Source organism: Orycteropus afer, unplaced genomic scaffold, assembly GCF_000298275.1.
Source record: "Orycteropus afer afer isolate SDZICR_OR568_19922 unplaced genomic scaffold, OryAfe1.0 scaffold00030, whole genome shotgun sequence".
Classification (NCBI taxonomy): Eukaryota; Metazoa; Chordata; class Mammalia; order Tubulidentata; family Orycteropodidae; genus Orycteropus; species Orycteropus afer.
Genome location: NW_006921617.1, coordinates 8,039,314 through 8,052,263, shown reverse-complemented (window position 1 = coordinate 8,052,263; position 12,950 = coordinate 8,039,314).

Genomic DNA, 12,950 nt, shown 5'->3' with positions numbered 1-12,950 from the left:
ACAACCTGCGATACGCAGATGACACAACTTTGCTTGCTGAAAGTGAGGATGACTTGAAGCACTTACTGATGAAGATTAAAGACTACAGTCTTACAGTCTGCAGTATTGATTACACCTCAACATAAAGAAAACAAAAATCCTCACAACTGGTCCAATAAACAGCTTCACTATGGATGGAGTAAAGATTGACATCATCAAGGACTTCACATTACTTGGTTTTATAATCAACACCCATGGAAACAACAGTAAATACGATGTATTGTATTGGGCAGATCTGCTGCAAAAGACCTCTTTCAAGTGATGAAGAGCAAAGATGTCTCCTTGAAAACTAAGGTGTGCCTAACCCAAGCCATGATATTTTCAATCGCCTCAAATGGATGTGAGAGCTGGACAATGAATAAGGAAGACCAAAGAAGAGTTGATACTTTTAAGTTGTGTTATTGGAGAAGAATGGTAAGAGTACCAAAAGAATTAATAAATCTGTCCTGGAAGAAGTACAGCCAAATGCTCCTTGGAAACGAGAATGGCCAGACTTTATCTCACCTACTTTGGTCATGCTGTCAGAAGGGACCATTCCCTGGAGAAGGATATCATGCTTGGTAAAGTGGAAGATCAACGAAAAAGGGGAAGGCCCTCAATGAGATGGACTGACAACGTGGCTACAATGATAGGCTCAGGTATAGCAAGGATTGTGAGGCTGGCACAGAACTGGGCAGTGTTTTTGTTCTGCTGTGCTAGGGTTGCTATGAGTCAGAGATGACTCGATGGCACCTAACAACAACAACATCATTATTATGTCCTTGATAACAATTTCTTCTGGCTTTGGGAAAATGGTTCAATAAATATGTTCAAGAAAAATCTTTAAGGCAGTAGGAAAGATTTTTACCTCAAGTGCTTCCTTTGAAATCTTCAGACAGATTTCCAGTCATACCAAAGTACTTAATGAGAGGAAAAGAGCTATATTCATTGACATTCTTTTCATACGTAAGGAAGTCTTGGTCTGTAATTTAAAACACAAACTCTGAAAAGATACTTCATGCTGGCTATTGAATGAAGATGATTGAAAGAGGTGTTTTCAGGTTCTAGTTCCCAAAGGTAATAACAATCCAAATTCACAAGCATGATCTAATCCCTTTTGTATGTAGTCTACTTCCAAAAAGTCAGCCATTGAAAATCCTAGAGAGCACTGCTCTACTCTGACATATATGGGGTTGTCATGAGTTGTAGTAGACTAGATAACAACTATTTGTTTGTTTGTTCTTACCTACCTGGACAGAATAAATCAGATTTTAACATTTTACATTCTTCTTCTTCTTGTTGTTATTTGCCATCGAGTCAGACCTGACTCATAATGACCCCTCCTTGGGTTTCCAAGGCGATATCACTATGGGAGTAGTTTGGCCAACCTTCCTTCCAAGGAGTGGCTGGTGGGTTTGAACAGACAGCCTTCTGGTTAGTAGTCAAGTGCCTTAGGCACTGCGCTACCAGAGCTCCTTTACATTCTTGCAGGACTTCTTAATTAGAATTCAAAAGGCCATTCTAGATTGAGCAGTTCTAGGATCCCAGATCAGATACCCTATTACTAGTGACTTGGCAACCTCCAAGATTTGAAAAAGCTCTGGTATTGTAGTAATTAAGGCATTTTGCAGTTCTGGTGGTGTAATGCCTAAGGCATTTGACTGCTAACCAGAAGTCTGGTAGTTCAAACCCACCAGCCACTCCTTGGAAGAAGATTGGGCAATCTACTTCCGTAGAGATACCACTTTGGAAACCCAACAAGGGGTCACTAGGAGTCAAATCGAATTGACTTGATGGCAGTGAGTTTAGATAGTTGGCAATTCGAATCCACTGGCAGCTCCATGGAGGAAAGATTGGGCAGTTTGCTTCTGTAAAGATTTACAACCTTGGAAATCCTATTGGGGTCCCTATGAATTGCAATCAACACAATGGCAGTGAATTTAGTTTTGGTCTGGCATCTTCAGCGATGTGCTTGGGAACTTCCTTGCATCTTTATAACCCTCTCTCTCCCACCTCCAGATAAATCCTTTCCCCAACCACCTAATTTACGCATTCATCCAACTAATATTTTTTGAGTATTTTATTATTTTAGGTGAAGAACTTATGCAGTAAATTAGATTCTCATTAAATAATTCACATACAGATTGTTTCGTGACATTGGTTATAGTCCCTGCAATGTGTTGACACTCTATTTCCACTTCACTTGCCCTGTTTCCATAAATCCAGTTATCCTGCCTCTCCTAGCCTTCCCATCTTTGCTTTTGGGTAAATATTGACAGTTAGGTCTCATATAGTTGTTTGTTTAAAGGAAAACTTTTCTTACAGATTTATTTTATAGACCAATCTATTATGTGGCAGAAAGATGATCTCTGGAAGTGCCTCAGTTCCTGGTTTAAAGGGTATCTTAGGGCTATAGTCTCAGGGGTTCCTCTAGTCTCTACCAATCCAGTAAGTCTGGTATTTTCATGAATTTGAGTTTTATTCTACATTTATCTCCTATTTTAACCAGGACTTTTTACTGTGTCCCAGGTCAGAATGGTCAATAGTTATAGCAGGGCACCATCTAGTTCTTCTGGTCTAGGCTAGAAGAGGCTATAGTTTGTGTGGGTCATTAGTCCTGTGGACTGATTTCATCCCGGAATCTTTGGTTTCATTCACTCTCCTTTGCTCCAGATGGGGACAGACCAAATGTTGTCATTCAACTAATATTTTATTCAGTATTCACTATATAGGAGCTCTGGTAGCATAGTGCCTAAGGCATCTGACTGTTAACTAGAAGGCTGGAGGTTCATACCCACCAGCCACTCCTCGGAAGGAAGGTTGGGGAATCTATTTCCGTAGCAATACTGCCTCGGAAACCCAAGAAGGGGTCGCTATGAGTCAGGTCTGACTCAATGGCATATAACAACAACAACAACAACATCCACTATATGCTGGGTGCTGCTTTTGTTGTTGGGGACAAGTGATGAATAAAATAAACAATATTCATTCTCTCAGGGAGCTTACATTTTAATTAAAGAAGACAGATCACAAACATGTTAAAAATACATAAGGTATAAAATTGTTGGATATGGGTTACTATTGTGAAGAAAATTATATAGGATACTGGGATAGAGTGAACAAAGGAAAAAAAAAATCACCTCTGTTAGCTGGGAGCTGGCCCTGCACTCACAGTTAGACTGTGGTGTTCTCCTGCTGAACATGAACAATTTCATGGCACATACACCTCAAACTAGGTCACTCTGTGACCATGATGAAGTAAGACAAGGAAAAGACCACTCTATGATCATGTCCAAGCATACTCAAAACCAAGAACACTGTAAACCACTAGTATGGTGAAATGCTAATATGAGTGAAAGGTGCTTCTTTACTAATTGTAGCTTTCACCCCACTCTGTTTCCCCTGCCCTCAAGATAAAATTCTTTAATACTCCATCTTAGAATTACTCCTTTGCCCCATAGGCTCCCAGTCCAAAGCAAATCCCACTTCCTTGAATACTCCCCTCAAATCACTGAACACAAGTCCAGTCCCTCTAACAAGCCCCTCACAGCACTTACTGAGACACCTCACCTTTGCCGTGATGTGTATTCTTCCCTGCTGCCTCAAACATCAATATCCTAATTTGTTGGATTACAGGGGTGTCCCTGGTAGTCTGATTATGAGCATCAACCAGAGGGAGAGGAAAAAATTCTTCAGGTAAGGTAGTCAGGGAGTGTTTGATGAGGAGGTGTCATTCTGCTGAAAACTGAAAGGTAAGGAGACAGCCATTTGAACACATGGGGGAAGAACATCCAGAGATAAAAGCAAATATAGTAACTTGGTACAAAAATTACAAGTTTTGCATTATAGAAACAGAGAGTTCGCTTACCCGTGATACTATAGGTTATCTTATTCAATGTTGTTAGAAATCTATGCACTGAGACAAATAAATAATTAGCCATGATTTAAACTACAGCTTTTAGAAGTAGTTTTTGTTTCACATAATTTTTTCTAGGTGATTAAGCTCACTGTGATAAGAAAGGCTAGTTACATTATTCATTAACTTTCACTCAAAACATATTCTTTCAGGAAAAAATCAAAATTAATAAACATATCCTAATTTCAAAATTAGAAGCTCTGGTAGCATTGTGCCCAAGGCACTTGACTGCTAACCAGAAGGCTGGCAGTTCAAACCCACCAGCTACTCCTCGGAAAGAAGGTTGGGCAATCTACTTCCGCAGTGATTCTGCCTCAGAAACCCAAGGAGGGGTCACTATGAGTTAGGTCCGACTAAACAGCACAGAACAACAAAAACAACAATGTCAAAATTAATGAACATATCCTGTTTTCAAGACTCATGAATACATCCTGTTTCAAAACTTCAGGGGTGCAGAGGACATCAAACTCAATTGGCACAACATAGTATACAAAAATATTATTCTACATCTTACTTTGGTGAACAGCGACTAGAGTCTCAAAAGCTAGTGAGCATCCATCTAAATGGCAACTAGTGGTCTCTCCTGTCTGGAGCAAAGAAGAGTGAAGATTATCATAATTGTATGGAAACAGTCCAAAGGATTAATGGACCATGCAACCCTCAACTTATATGACCAGAAGAATGAGATGGTGCCCAGCTACCAATATCAACCACTCAGAAAGGGATCAAAATTGGAGATACTATATAGGATGGGAGAAAAATGTGAGCAAAACTCAAAACCATATAAAGGACCAGATTTACTGATCTAACTGGTTAAGCCCCGGGGACTAGGGCCCCAAGTCATCCTTTGGACCTGGAACTGAACTCACTCCCATGGCTTCATTCTCAACTAAATAACAGGCAGGCCTACGAGCTGAACACCTATACCAGGGACATGCACTCCTTAGAACAATCAACCATGGGAGATCAGAAAGGCAGCATTTGCACAAGGAGAAAGTAGAGGGGCAGAAATGCACAGGCAAGAAGGACACAGGGAAAAGGTAATCAGGAAGGAAATGGGAGGTGAGATGTTACATTGTGAGGAACATAACCAGTGTCACAAAACAAAATGTGTATGAACTACTGAACATAAAATGAATCTGCTTTGTAAAATTTCACCCAAATTACAATAAAAATTTATTTATTTATTTATTTAACTGTGATTTGGGTGAAATTTTACACAGCAAATTCACTTTCCATACAGCAGTTCACATACTCCTTGTCTCATGACATTGCCTACAATTTACCACAATGCAACAGCTCCCCTCCCATTTCCTCCCAATAGTTACCTCTACCCTGTGTCCATTCCTTCATGTACTCCTGCCCCCTGAGCTATCTCCCTATGCATAAACAGCTCTTCTTTCTCTCATGATTGTTCTCTCCAAGGTGTGTATCTATCTCAGGTAAATGTTCAACTCACATGCCCCTCACAGCAGCTAGGGGCCGTAGTCTCAGTGGTTCCACCAGTCTTTATTAGACCAGCAAACCTGGTCGCCTTTTTTTTTTTTTCAAATGATTTTGAGTTTTGTTCCACATTGTTCTCCCTCTATCCAGGATCTCCTACATAGATCCCCCTCCAATTGGTTGACAGCGGTAGCTGGGCACCATCTAGCTCTTCTGGTGTCATAGTCATATAGGCTGTGGATCGCATGGTGTACCATTCACTAGGACTAATTGTTTCCACAAATCTTTGGTTTTCTTCATTCTTCTTTGCTCTGAATGAGGAGAGACCCATCGTTGCATCTAGATGGCAGCTTGCAAGCTTTTAAGATCTTAGTTGCTACTTGCCAAAGTAGGTGGTGGAACAATGTTTTGTGTAGTATGTTAAGCCATTTGAGTTTGAGGTCCCCTGTGATGATGGTCCTGAGCCCACAGGTTCAACTACTCAGTCCCTCTGGGTAGCTGGCTGTGACCAAGAAGTGAATACAAACTTCTCCCATGTCAGCTCTACTAAACACCTGGGAATTCAGATCATACAAATACACTTATAGGACCACTGTCTGCCAACCCTATACATGGTCTTGGGTACACTCCCTGCTTCATAGACACAGCTAATAGTTCAGCCTGTCTACCCATCTATCCACCTGTATACCCATGTTTGCCTTCACTGACAATGCAGTACTGTACGTGCAAAAGGGTTCATCTCTGTTGTCTGTACCTCCCCTATACCTCTCTATGTCCTCCTCTTCCTCAAAGCCTCCATGTTGATCACTCACATTTGGTACATTGCTCTTCTCTTCACCCAAATCAATACTTATCTCTATGTATCTAACAGTGTTCCCTCCCCACCCCTCCTACTCCTGGTAACCAACAAAGAAAATTTCCTTCCATATATAAACCTTTCCTTGACTTTTACAATAATGGACTAATACAATATTTGTCCTTCTGTGATTGACTTATTTCACTCAACATAATGTCCTCCAAGTTCATCCACATTATGCAGTGTTTTTCAGATTCTACATTATTCTTTAGGGTTGCACAGTATTCCATTGTGTGTATGTACCAAAGTTTGGTTATCCATTCCTCAGTTAATGGACACCTAGGTTGTTTCCACCTTTTTGCTTTTGTAAATAGTGCTGTGATGAACATGGGTGTGCATATGTCTGTTCTTGTCATGGCTCTCACTTCTTTAGGATATATACCCAGTAGTAGAATGGCTGGGTCAAATGGAATTTCTAATTCCAACTTTGGAAGGAATTGCCATACTGCTTTCCACAATGGTTGTACCATTTTACAGTCCCACCAGCAGTGTATGAGAGTCCCAATCTCTCCACATCCTCGCCAGCATTTGTTATTTTCTGTCTTGCTGAACTTTGATACTAGTGCTGGGGCAAGATGGTATCTCACTGTTTTGATTTGCATCTCTCTAATGGCTAATGATCATGAGCATTTCTTCACATGTTTGTTGGCCACCTGAATTTCCTCTTTGGTGAAGTGTCTATTCATGTCTTCTGTCCATTTTTTAACTGGATTATTTGTCTTTTTGTTATTTAGGTGTTGGAGTTTTTTATAAATTTTAGAGATAAATCCCTTGTCAGATATGTCATTGCCAAATATTTTTTCCCAATCTGTAGGTTCTCTTTTGACTCTTTTGGAGAAGTCTTTTGACAATAAAAAGATAAAAAAAAAAAAAAAATGTCAGGGATCTTGTAACCATGACTCACTGATCTTGTCATTGTCTTGTATTGTTTACCAAAGTTTTTATTTGAACTTTAATAATATTTAAACACTTTTTTATTGTAAAACACTTTGAGCAGAAATTTTGCTCAAAGTTCTTGATAATTTTTTATATAAGCACTCTAAGAATCCTAATTAAATTAGAACACTCATTTACTTTGTAAATGATGTGCTACGCGTGCTAATTGTCTACTAGAACTGAATACAATCTGTTAATGATATTTTGAGTTGCTTATTTTTGATACTTGTATGCTTTATACATTTTTTGATTTCACATACATCATCTCCTTTGAACACTGATTTTGGGGTTAGCGAAGAAGCTAATCCTATCACCATTTTTTACTAATTTTAATGATGAAGTTAGGTTTTTCCATTCAAATAACTCATTCCACTATGCTTCTAACATCACAGCTATCAGCCTCCTTGTCACATTGCTTGCACAATTTTCATGATCATTGCTACACATTTGCACATGTCCTTTCATTTTTGGTACCAAGAGGTTTGGTGTGTTTTGGTTCTGTGATCTCAATCATGTCTCCTTCCCTTCTCAATTATTTGACTTGGACAGTTTGTTTCTTAATCTTTATTTATTTATTTATTATTGTGATTTGGGTGAAGATTTACAGAGCAAATTCACTTTCCATACAGCAGTTTACATACACTTTGTCTCATGACATTGACCACAATTTACCCCAATGCAACAGCTCCCCTCCCACTTCCTCCCCATAGTTACCTCTTTCCAGTGTCCACCCCTCCATGCACTCCTGCCCCCGCTGTCTCCCTATGCATAAACAGCCTTTCTTTCTCCCATTATTGTTCTCTCCAAGGAGTGTATCTACCTTAGGTAAATGTTCAACTCATATGCCTCTCTTATGTTTGGCTGGAAACCACAGGTGTGAGTTCAACTCCAGACCTGAAGGGCAGCTAGGGGCCATAGTTTCAGCGGTTCCACCAGGCTCTATCAGACCAGCAAACCTGGTCCCCCCCTCCTTTTTTTTTCTCCAAATGATTTTGAGTTTTGTTATATATTGTTCTCCCTCTCTATCAAGGATCTCCTACATAGATCCCCTTCCAAGTGGATGACAGTGGTAGCCGGGCACCATCTAGTTCTTCTGGTCTTGTTTCTTAATCTTAAGCAAAACAGTTTCAAGGTCCTCCTTCCAACCACATTGAGCTCCAAAGTCCATGCTACTTAGAAATTATACTGCATCCAATCATCCTATCTCCCTTCCAGGTGGTAGTCCTGAGGGATTTGGCCACATGCATCTCCACTGGGTGACCTGAAGACTTCAAGTTATTCTAATACCATGGAGCTGTCCATCTATCATTGAAAAGAACTTCTTTGCTTAGGAGTCCTGGGTGCCATAAACAGTTAAGTGCTTGATTACTAGTCAAAAAGCTGGTGGTTCTGAACCCACCCAGAGATGCGTCAGAACCTGAAAGGTCACAGCCTTGAAAACCTTATGGAGCACAGTACAACTCTGCACACGTGGGGTCACTAACAAGCTCCCTTTCTTCACTCTAGTCACTGATCTCTCTGTATATCTTGGCTTAATTCTTTACGGTGTCTATTGGGTTCCCTTTGGCCTTTTGGTTTTAGTTCCGAGTGGAGGCTGACCTAAGAGGAATCACCTGGAGGCTCCATACTAAGCCTCAGGAGGTGTGGTGAGGCCAATAAAAGCCTAGGAAGAAGGAGGCTCATTGAAGCTTCCTGGATTGGAGAGTGCTAACATTCTGCTCTGAGGGGAAAGCATGTTTCTTGGTACACGGGAGCTTTCTGCTAAAGACTACCTCCCTACCCCCTCCAATCCTTGTCCCAGGATGGTGATATCAGCCCAGGGGATTGGGGATTGGAAAATTCTTCAGGAGAGACCCTATGAATAACAGCAGAAACCCTAGAACCGGTAAAAAGCAGAGCTAGGAGAAAGAGAGGTAGAGAACAGGAGAAAGCAGAAACCGGTGTCAGCTGAACACAGAAGTGGCAGCAGAATGGTCTGAGAGAAGTAAGTTGAGAACTAAAATACGCTTAAAGCTGCGACAGTAGAGGAGCAGAGATCAAGAATGGGCCCAGCAGCCACAGAAATCCTGGCCAAAGCACAAAGGAGCCTGTCCAGAGCACAAGGGGTACCTATATAGAGTTCAGGGGAGGCTTGCCCCCAAGCCTGGGTGCACCCCATGTACAGGTTGCCCTCAGAGCAGTTTTGCTTCAAGAGCTGTCATGACACCAGCCCAGGGCTGTCCAGAGGCCACTGCGTGAAAGCTGGACCTGCAGCAAACCTACAGACAACAATGATGTAAGAGTAAATATTGATTTTCCATCATGAAACTATTATTTACAAGGGAATGTTGATTTGTTTACTGTTTGGTAGCTACTTTCCATGTGCTAATGTTCTTGCATGCTCTGGCTCTGACAGGATGAATTAGTGAACAACCTGTGTTGTTAAAACCTGTGAGTGCATCATATGTAGAAGATAATGGTTTCCATGGCTTTTTCTAAAACCATAGAATCTTTTCTTCAAAGAAAGCTTAAGTCAAATAGATGAGGCTGGTCCAGCTGACACAGCTGGAGATGAAATTAGAGGTGGCCAGGAATACACTTTGTGCTTTTAATGTATTTAAACATCCTGAAAGCTATGGGGAGCACATAAAGGATTTCAAGAAAGAGAAAAATATTATCAGATTTGTACATTTGAAAGATCACTTTGGCAAAGGTGTAGAGGATGACTTGAAGAGGGTCCAGATTGAACCAGAAAGACCAGGAAGGAGGATTTGATGAATGTAAGTGATATAAAGGAATCAGAACCATCAGAACTTGGTGTTTGGGTATAGAGGCAATGACAGGGAGTATATGGTATGTCTACAGGTTTCAAGCTTGGGCAATTGTTGATGCAGGGATGCTGGGGTTGCCAATCACTCAACTGGAGTAGACACGAAGAATAGGTTTAGTGAGAAAGATAATGAGTTCTGTTTTGAACATACTGAGTTTCAGGGAAACATTCAGTAACCATTTGGCTAAATGGATCTAAAAGTAGACTCAGCTAAGCAATTCCTCTTATATCCAGGAGTATGTTACTACTTGCAGACTATTCTGAGCCTCTCTGTTGTTAATTGTTTAATATGAACTACTCAAAGTTCATATTAAGTCTTTTTCCATTGAACTGTCTATAGAATCATGATTTCTTCCAAAGAATTCTGCAAAATGTGAGTTGGCTGCTATAGTTGTTATTTCAATAATTACTTCTTTTCTTTTCCTTCCAAAATCTCTTTGCATAGCTGAGTTTTGGATCCTGAGTTTCATGGATTGGCCACATGCTTGAACAAGTCAAAGAAACAGGGAGGATTCCTTTCAGAATCTGTGATCAAACAAAGACTTAAAGGCTCCTGCTATGGGAAAATGGTAGTTCTGGTAGCATAGTGGCTAAGGCACTTGACTGCTAACCAGAAGGTTGGCAGTTCAAATCCACCAGCCACTTCCTCGGAAGGAAGATGGGGCAATCTACTTCCGTAGTGATACTGCCTCGGAAACCCAAGGAGCGGTCGCTATGAGTCAGATCCAACTCAACGGCACATAACAACAATAACAACAACATGGGGAAATAGGACTGAACAGAAAAATCAAGAGAGTAATCTGCAGAAGGTAAGATGGGCTGGGTTACAATATGTGGTAAGAAATGAGCTACTATGTGTAATAAACTGGATATGCTGTGCTTTGTTTAGATAGTTGTGTTGTGCAATGTTTTATGTGATGCTTAAATATGGTACCTTTAAATTTGGGTTTAAAATCCTTAAGGGGCCACTGGGAGGGAGGAATAGCTGTTGAGTAGGTGAGATTTCAGGTCCATTACCGGTATTCCAGACAGAACAACCTAATCTGTTTTATATAACTTTTCACTGAAGAAAGAATTTGAATCTTTTTATTTTTAAGTGTGAAAACCACTATTTTAGTCAATAGAAGCTTTAAGACATGTTAAGAGATCAGTGAAGAAAGAGGTCAGTTACAGTAAAGGAAGGAAAGCTGTTTAAGACAGACGGACAGCTACATAGTATTAGCATGATAATGGCAGAAGTCTTCAGGCAACCTGGAGGAATTACACATGGCCAAACACCTCAGGAATCCCAGGCCATTTCCACCTAGAAGAGAAATGCCATAATGGATTGACTGTACCATAGACTTTGGAGCCCAGTTTGGTTGGAAGGAGGGTCCAGAAACAGTTTTTGTTCAAGATAAAATATACATTGCCAAACCCAATAATTACAATTAACTCACAAATAATTGGGGTGAGAGAGAATGTGACTCATAAGAGAGCTAAAGCCTTCCAAGCCCTCTCTTGGTACCAAAAAAAACGCACGTGTGCAGATTATGGAGGTGACTACAAAAGGATGTACAAGCAGTATGACAAGAGGAAGCTGACAGCTGTGATGTCAGAAGCAATGAACTACATAAAGTTCCTTAAGTGGACTACATTTTTTTTCTGCCAGTGTTTTCCTCTCTGGAGCATCTTCCCTCCCACTCTTCAATTAGCTAACCTCTACCTGTCCTTTTATAACTCCATGCAAACATTCCTTCCAAGAGCCAAGTTCCGAACTCACTGCTGTTGAGTTGGATTTGACTCATAGCGACCACTCCTTGGGTCTCCCAGGCAGTATCTCTCTATGGAAGTAGATTGCCCAGTCTTCCTTCCGAGATTCCTTCCAAGAAGCTCCTCATATTTTGGATTGCCATCTTTGTGCTACCAACCAATAATGCTTATCCCTAGGCAGTTTTACTGTTGACTTACTTTTGTTCTTCCATGTCTTAGCATGTTAAAAGAATAGCAAGACACTTGACTTTTGCATCTCCAATTTTACCAAGACAAGAGATGGGTAAACGTCTGTTGAATAAATAAATCCACAAGCTTTATACCATGAAAAGCAACACAAGAGGAATTAACAGGTACTTATGCCGGGCCCCAGTCTCAGAGAAGAGTTTTAAGGGGAGCTTGAGAAATGCCCATGACTTAGGAGAAGTCCTTCGGTGGTGTAAACAGTTAACATGCTGAGCTGCTAACCCAAAGGTTGGACATTTCTGCCCACCCCCAGGTACCTCAGAAGAAAGGCCTGGAAATCTATTTCCAAAAAATCAGCCATTGAAAATTCAAGGCATGTGGTTCTGTCTGACACACTTGAGGTTCTCATGAGTTGGAACAGAATTCACCACTGTTACCTGTTATAAGGGAACTCTGGTAGCATATTGCCTAAGGCACTTGACTGCTAACCAGAAGGCTGGTGGTTCAAACCACACCCACTCCTCGTAAGGAAGATGGGGCAATCTACTTCCATAGTGATACTGCCTCGGAAACCCAAGGAGGGGTCGCTATGAGTCAGGTCCGACTTGACGGCACATAACAACAACAACCTGGTCTAAGAGAAGAAAGAGGCAACTTAGTATTTTCAGTTTTTGTGTATGTGTTTCTGAAGCAAATGAGGCTAGAGGGGATGAAATACCTAGAGCGGATTTATTTCTCAGCGTACTCTAGTCGTTTGTCTTGAATAAGGTGACTGATATAATTTGTAGCCAATATACTGGAATGAGTAGGGGCTGGGGGAGAAATGGCACAAACTGGGATTCAAATTTTTTGAATAATGTAACCAAGATACTCATGTTGACTGGCATAACTAGTGTCTCATATAAAAGTTGTTCCTAATGTTTTAGAACACTGAAGAAAGCTATCGCAATACAACAGTGGGTGAATATGATTTTTCCTCAAGCTTTTAAAATTGTTGCCTACTCTCTTCTGCCATCTTTTTTTTTTTTTTTTTT